This window comes from Danio aesculapii, chromosome 2 (assembly GCF_903798145.1).
Source record: "Danio aesculapii chromosome 2, fDanAes4.1, whole genome shotgun sequence".
NCBI classification, from domain to species: domain Eukaryota; kingdom Metazoa; phylum Chordata; class Actinopteri; order Cypriniformes; family Danionidae; genus Danio; species Danio aesculapii.
The window spans coordinates 44,969,745-44,977,244 of NC_079436.1; the positions used below are offsets into that span (position 1 = coordinate 44,969,745).

Sequence of the window (7,500 nt, forward strand, 5' to 3'; positions counted from 1 at the left end):
GTGTGTGTGTGTGTGTGTGTGTGTGTGTGTGTGTGTGTGTGTGTGTGTGTGTGTGTGTGTGTGTGTTTAAGATGCTTTGAGCAAGAGAGGATTGAGTGGAACAGATATATCCGCCATAGTTTGCATTAAACTCTATCAATTTATTACCTGTATGTTTAAAGAAATACATTTAAAGTCAATATTATTTACTCTCATATTAAATTTAGTTTCTCTTTTTAATACTTCTTAAGTGCTTTTTAACATATACTTTTTTTTTTCAACGTTTTTAAACATAAAACCCATTTTCAATAGCTAATTTCTGGTCTTTGCCCTAATGACAGTATAATTTACTATTTATTTTCCAAGATACTATTAAAGTGCAATTAACTAGGTTAATTAGGTTAAATAGACAAGCTAGGTTAATTAGGCAAGTCTAATTAGGCAAGTCATTTGTCCTGTAACCTGTATAAATATTAACCTTAATTTTTTCTATTTAATTTAATTTATTGACTATTTATTTTTAACCTTAATTTGTCCATTTTTTTCTCTAGAAGAAAAAAAAAAGATAAATACTGTGAAAATTTAATTGCTTTACATAACCCTTTATCTGTCCTACCAAATAAATTTTTTTTAACTCCTAATGTCGCTAGTTAACACACTCAATGCATTTTTTTCAATACATCATTTCTAAAATATCAGCCTCTACCAAATGGTTGAGTGGGTTTATGGTAAAAGTACCGGAACGAATACATAAACTATGAAAAATCTTAAAATATTAAGTGTGAGACCAATTTATTTAAAAACATAATCAGAATAAAACATTCTTGAATTCTAAATCATCTTTATTTTTTGAAGTATGCCATAAAATATTTCAGATTCTCCTTTAACATGTTTTAACATGTTTGAAACCAAATTCAAGTGTGTTAGTGCCACAGGATTCTGTTTGATTTTAATTTTTAATTTGTTTATTTTTTGTAAACCAACAATGCTTTGTGTAAACCATTATTTAAAACTATTTAAATGACTTTAACAGTCAGTGTTAAAATAGTCAAAATATGGTCAACCATTTGCTAGAGTAGGCATCACTTTAATATTAGAAAAAGAATACCAAATTCACACGAGGGCTTATAATTTTGGACACAAATGTAAATGAATGAAGGATTATTAAACTGCAGTAACTATTACAAAATATATATTTTCAAAATATATAAAAAATGCTCAAATATAATTTGTGAGATGAGTTTTCATAACTCCTCAGTCTTTAGTGTTATATAATCCTTCAAAAATCTTTGCAACATGCTGATTTCAAGAAACATTTTATTATTATTATTCAACTAGGGCTCATTCTGAATACATACACCTATATACATTTCTGAAGAGTGCCAAATTCTTCCCAGGAGGTATGTTTTTTTAAAGTTTTTGTTTTCGTAAATCCACCAGAGGCCGCTGTCGACTGACTGACTGACCGACTGACCGACTGACTCACTCTCCTTCCCTAAACCCAACCAATAGTGTATTTAAAAGCACGATTGACCAGCTCGCACCCACTTCCCTAACCCAAACAACAGTGTTTTCAAAAGCAATCCAGTAAATGAAAAGTCCTCGTCTGATTTGTACCACATTCTAACTCTGTTATTTACTTGTTTATTTCATTTTTTGGCTTTTGTTTTTGTCTTACTTGCTTTCTGGAACCGTTTTTTGCCAGACTCAAACCCTGTCATTGCGTTCACCTTTTCCTGCGTCTCAAGTCCGGCAGTGTACACTGCGAGCCACTGGACAAGCTGGTAACAGCTGGAAAGCCATCCAAACGGAGTTAAGCGGTCAGTTGCTAGCACGAAAAGGAACAGAGTCATACCGCCTTGTAGCCTTTGTTTTGAAGACATACTTCTGCCTACATAATTCGCGATCTCCAGAAATGTATATAGGGCTACGTTTTCAGAATGAGCCTATGTTGTTGTTATTATTAGGGCTGCAAAATATATAGTTTCAGCATCAATATTGCAATATTCACATCGCAGGATAAGCAATGTGGAGTTATGATTATAATCGACCAAGAGAAGCAGTTCAAAACACATGAGAATTGTGCAGATGTTGCAACATAACTGAGTGAAAGTTTATCATTTGCACATGTTTTTAAGGCCTGATGGAGTTCCACATACTCAAGCACAAGAAATTTTACCTTATGTAACTTTACTGTCCACTACCTGACAAAAGTCTTGTCGTTGATCCCAGTTGTAAGTAAAACAAATAATAACTTGACTTCTTGTTGATCATTTGGAAAAGTGGCTCGAGTAGAGGTAGATTTTTCACCTCTTTCATCTGTTGAATTGCATACCAATCATCACAAATACTGCAGAAGACCTATTGGAACCAGCAATTGGACCCAAGATTCCCACAGGAATCAGTCAAGTTTGGTGAAGGAAAAATCATGGTTTGGGGTTACATTTAGTATTGGGGTGTGCGAAAGATCTGCAGAGTGGATGGCATCATCAACAGCGTGAGGTATCAAGACATTTGTGCTGCATAATACATTACAAACTACACGAGAGGGCAAATTCTTCAGCAGGATAGCGCTCCCCATACTTCAGCATCCCCATCAATGTTCCTGAAAAACAAGAAATTCAAGGTGCTCCAGGATTGGCCAGCCCAGTCACCAGAAATGAACATTATTGAGCATGTCTGGGGTAAGATGGAGGAGGAGGCACTGAAGATGAATCCAAAGAATCTTGATGAGTCTTGCAAGAACGCTTTCTTTGCCATTCCAGATGACTGTATGGATGCAGTCTTCCAAGCTCATGGGAGTCAGAGACAATATTAATACTTTTTCCACTGCACCATGACTTTATATTCTATACTGTACATTATTTCTGTTAAGTGACAAGACTTTTGTCTAAGCAAAGTCAGACCTTATTGTCCGAATTAAATAATTAAAAATCAAGGCATGATCATGATGTATTTTGGTAAAATAAGCGTAATCTAGAGGTCTTTGCCTTTCATATAAGCCACTTCTGATACCAAATGATTAACTAGAACTCCAGTTATTATTTGTTGTTCCTAAAACTTGGACGGGCAACAAGACTTTTGTCAGGTGGTAAATGATACAATTAAAGACTTTTGCAGTATTATTTTACATCGATTATTCAAATTCTGTACCTGAATACTATTTAACTGCCCTGAAAACACTATTTAATCACACTTTTGTCTTTGCTCTTTTGTATTTATCTATACTTGTAATTTGTTGATTACGTTCAATGCATAATTAGCTTCCCTACAGAATTATCCCAATCAACCTATTCTAATAAATTCCTCCCAAATAGCAGTTTTCAAGTCATCTGGTGAAATGTTATATACAGTATCTTGCAATATTTATTGCAGAAAGAATAAATATCGCAGTGTCATTTTTTTTAACATTATTAATGTTATAATTATTATTATTATTATTGGTATTATTATTATTGATATCAATGTTAAACAGTTCTGTTCCAAAGACAGCTTATTTTTTTATCAAATGAGCTGAATACATTATTGACCTCAGAAGAAAGTAACTCATAAAGCTTTGAAAGATGCCTTAAAGTGCGGTCTAACTAATCTGCTTACTGTTTTAACACACTTTTAAACTGATGTCATCATAACAAGGGCGTAGAATTGACATGTCCCCACCAATATCCACCAATTACTGAAATGTTCCCACCAATAATTTAATCGCCTTCAAAATAAAATAATGCTCTGTTAACCCTTAGTAACCTAGATGTGCTCAAAGGGTTAACTCCATAGACCTATATAATGGATAATAGGGATAAAATGGTTAAATTGCATCTCATACCTCTAAATTTCTGTACATTCATACCTCCTCAGTGCCAGATTACAGTCAAATCATGTAAATTGACTTTTGCAACATAGGATGTGCTTCATTACTTGTTATTTGTATTATTAAGTGTTTACATGTTTTTAAAAGCATGAAACAGAACTTGTGCTGTTCAATACATGCGCTCTAGGGATCTGCGTTCCCAGCAATATCAATAGCAAATACGCCCCTGCATCATAAGTATTAATAGGAAATAAAATGCAAGTTCCCGCTGCATAATGCACAAGTGAGAATGGCTGCCATTGGGGTGAAGTGTTGAAAGGAAGTGGGCACTCTGTTGACATTCGCAGCATATTTATATTATGACTTTATTTATATAATCTCAAACATGTCAGTTGCACTTTATGTACGAATGCATTTGGTACCCAGTAATGCAAAATAGGCCAGTTTTAAAGGCACGCAAGCATTAAGATACGCAGGATTTCACACAGTATGTGCTCATCTTTTGTGTTACATCATGACCCAAATGAATTACTTTTTTTATGCAGTGTAGAAAGTTTTGTTTCCGTGGCAACCGCATGTAGGAAATTGCCAGAGCCTTGGGAAAATGTTTTCAGACAAGTCATTTGAAGAGCTCATAAAAGACAAATACTTGAAGCATCACATCAACTGGCAGCAGAATATCCAGCTGCCCGTCTCTGATCTTAAGGCGAGAGACACTGCAGGTGAACAGGAGAAAAACTGTAGTAATTGCATCCACATACATCCCCAGTTAATTGATTACATAAAGATTTGCATACATTTACATGGATATGCACGTTTAAATATCCAGTCACACTTTATTTTAAGGAACAGTACAATTCTCGCTATTAACAAACCATTAACTATGCCTTTTAGCTCATCCATTTTCCTTCGGCTTAGTCTCTACTGTGTCGCCAAAGCGGAATGAACAGCCAACTCTTCCAGCATGTTTTACACAGTGGATGCCCTTCCAGCTGCAACCCAGTACTGGAAAACACCCATACACACTCATACACTAAGGCCAATTTAGTTCATCCAATTCAGTTATACTGTATGTCTTTGGACTGTGGGGGAAACCAAAGCACCCAGTGGCAGGGCTGGACTGGGGCAAAAAATCAGCCCTGGCATTTTGGGTGGCCCACCACATACAATCTAAATGCGACCCATCTGTGCATGTCCAATATGTTTATGCACTCCTATTTTATAAAAACACAAAAGCCATGTACATTAAATAAATAAATAAATACAGACATTAATCTCAATTTCTGTATACTGTCCATAAAGGTTAATGTTAGGTTCTAAAAAATACACTAATCATTTATTCATTTATTTTCCTTCGGCTTAGTCCCTTAAGGGGTTGCCACAGCAGAATGAACTGCCAACTATTCAAGCAAGAAAGCCGAGAAAAACAAAGGAGCAAATGATTCTTTCAGCAACCTAAAACATGAACTAACTGCCATGTTTAACAGTTATTATCACCTTTTGGACGTTTATGAACTTGGAATGATGGAATTATTTTCTAACAGAATTTACATGTGCTGGCGAAGATTAAACACACAGATGAGAGGTTTGCACTGACTGTGGGCTATATTTCGTGTTGTTTATGAACTCAAATAAGGACTAAATGTATGCTGTGTGTATTTTTTTGTATTAGTAACATATCAGAGACTGTAAGGGTCTATATGTGTTCATATATGTTGCATTTATTTATTTTAATTCATTGCAGACATTACCGCAGGCTGTTTTGATCATTCATCTGCAGTTATAATCAAATCATGTTCATAAAAAGTTAGTAATATTTATACACAAATATGTATGTGTATAAAGCATCTGTTTTCTGAGAAGTGCTTCTCATATGATACGTGTATGACCCGTACAGCTTTACTGTAGACGTTTCGTCCAGCGAGAATGATGTTGACTAACACTTTCTGTCGTACACCACACCCACCAAAAGCGTACCAGTGGTACCCTTTTAGTAGTGGAAATGCAAGCCTGGTAAAGGTGACCCATACCGTACTGTACTGTACCACTGTACCACAGTAGGTACTAAGGGTACCTAGCACAACAGAAGGGTATCAAAAGGCGGAGCTAAATGCAGAGCTGAACGCTATTGGTTTACAGAGATATGTCACTAGCTCCTGCACAAGCCAGGAGAATGAAAACAAAGGAAGCACCATTTTTAAATACACAGCTGAGACATTACACCGTAATAATATATACATATAATAATGAGCCATGGTCGACCCGAACTCAAACAAACCTCGTCGTCATCTTGATGACCAGCCACAAAACCAAGAAGAAAATAATCTGCTGTATCCTGTTGTGGTTTACAAGGCCGTCTAAAGCAGGAGCGGTTTCACTTTCTCCAGAGAGCTTGCAATCGCTTGCTCCGCGTCTGTATTGGAAATAACGAACTTCAGTGGAAATGGGCCATGTGGAGCCTATTCCTCTTCTCTTGGAGAAGAGAGAGGAAAACTATCACTGCTTGAATTGACTCTGAAATGGTTGCTTTTTTCGGAATGAATTAATTCACATTGGACTGGTGTGCAAGCATCGTGTACGTGACTAATTTAGTGTGAAAAATCTGAACATTGATAAAGTCATGTTAAAAAATTCTTGATGAATTTTTTGACACATTGATTAGACCAAACTCACATTTTGTAGAATAAAATGTTGCTTTAAATCAGAAAAATGATGTATGAGCACAGGGGCGTAGCGGACATTTTAAAAGTGGGGGGGACAGTTGAATGAGATTCAATATTTTACGTTCATATAATTATTAATCATCTGTTTCTAAATGGTCGGTATAAAAATGTGAGGGGTCAGGGGCTTGCTCAGGGCCCCAACCCCCCCCCCCCCCCCCCCCCCCCACCCACCACCCCACCCCCCGGCCCTCCCGGTTGCTACGCCCCGGTATGAACATATCCCTTTGTGAAATTCTTCATAACACAGGCCTTTCGTTTTTATTTTATTTGACTGAAAAGCAAGCAAGCAAGCAAGCAAACAGTGTTTTTGTCTGCATTGTCTTGCCGTAATCGCACAGATACAGGCCGATTCAAGCTGTTATCACTGGTCAGGAAAGTGATGAATGATTTTTCAGAGCTGCGTGTGTGTTGTGTGGTACCAGTCTGTCTGGTTCCACGGCTGATGGCAACCAATTAGAGAGGCCCGTTCAGCTTGTGTAATTAACATGCGTTATGTAATGGCCAGGTGCTGAGAAGCAGATTGAGAGAATAAATGATCTTCTCCGCTCATTCGTTCATTAGATGGATCCAGCTGAGGTCAAAGGTCATCTGGGTACGTTTTGGGTAATTGCAGAAATCGATATACCGGAGCAACTTAAATCACAGAGCCTCACACTGTCTGGCGATCAATATTTACAAATTACACATAAAGGTGATAAAGCTTTAGCACACACACATGAATGAATACAAACATGCACTCATAGTTAGTAATGTGCATCTGTGGGAGATGAATGTATAATTTATGTGGGTTATTTCAATCAGGTTGTTCTGGAAAATCTTGGACGTTTGATTACTTAGACACAATTTTTTTCTTGCTATCTAAATGAGGCTCCATGCTCCTGTTTCTGCAGTATGTGCAGTGTTTAATCCCAAAGGGAAATTCATGTCACAGCAGAGCTCACCTTACAGTAGTAAAAAAGAAAAAAAAAAAAAAAAAAAAATATATATATA

The 7,500-nt window shown here is 36.5% G+C and overlaps 1 protein-coding gene across 1 annotated transcript in view; it reads left to right on the plus strand.

The window, feature by feature from the left end:
* Positions 1-7,500, plus strand: part of ece2a (endothelin converting enzyme 2a) — a 152,292-nt gene that overhangs the window by 120,179 nt on the left and 24,613 nt on the right. The gene's annotated exons all lie outside the window — the stretch shown is intronic.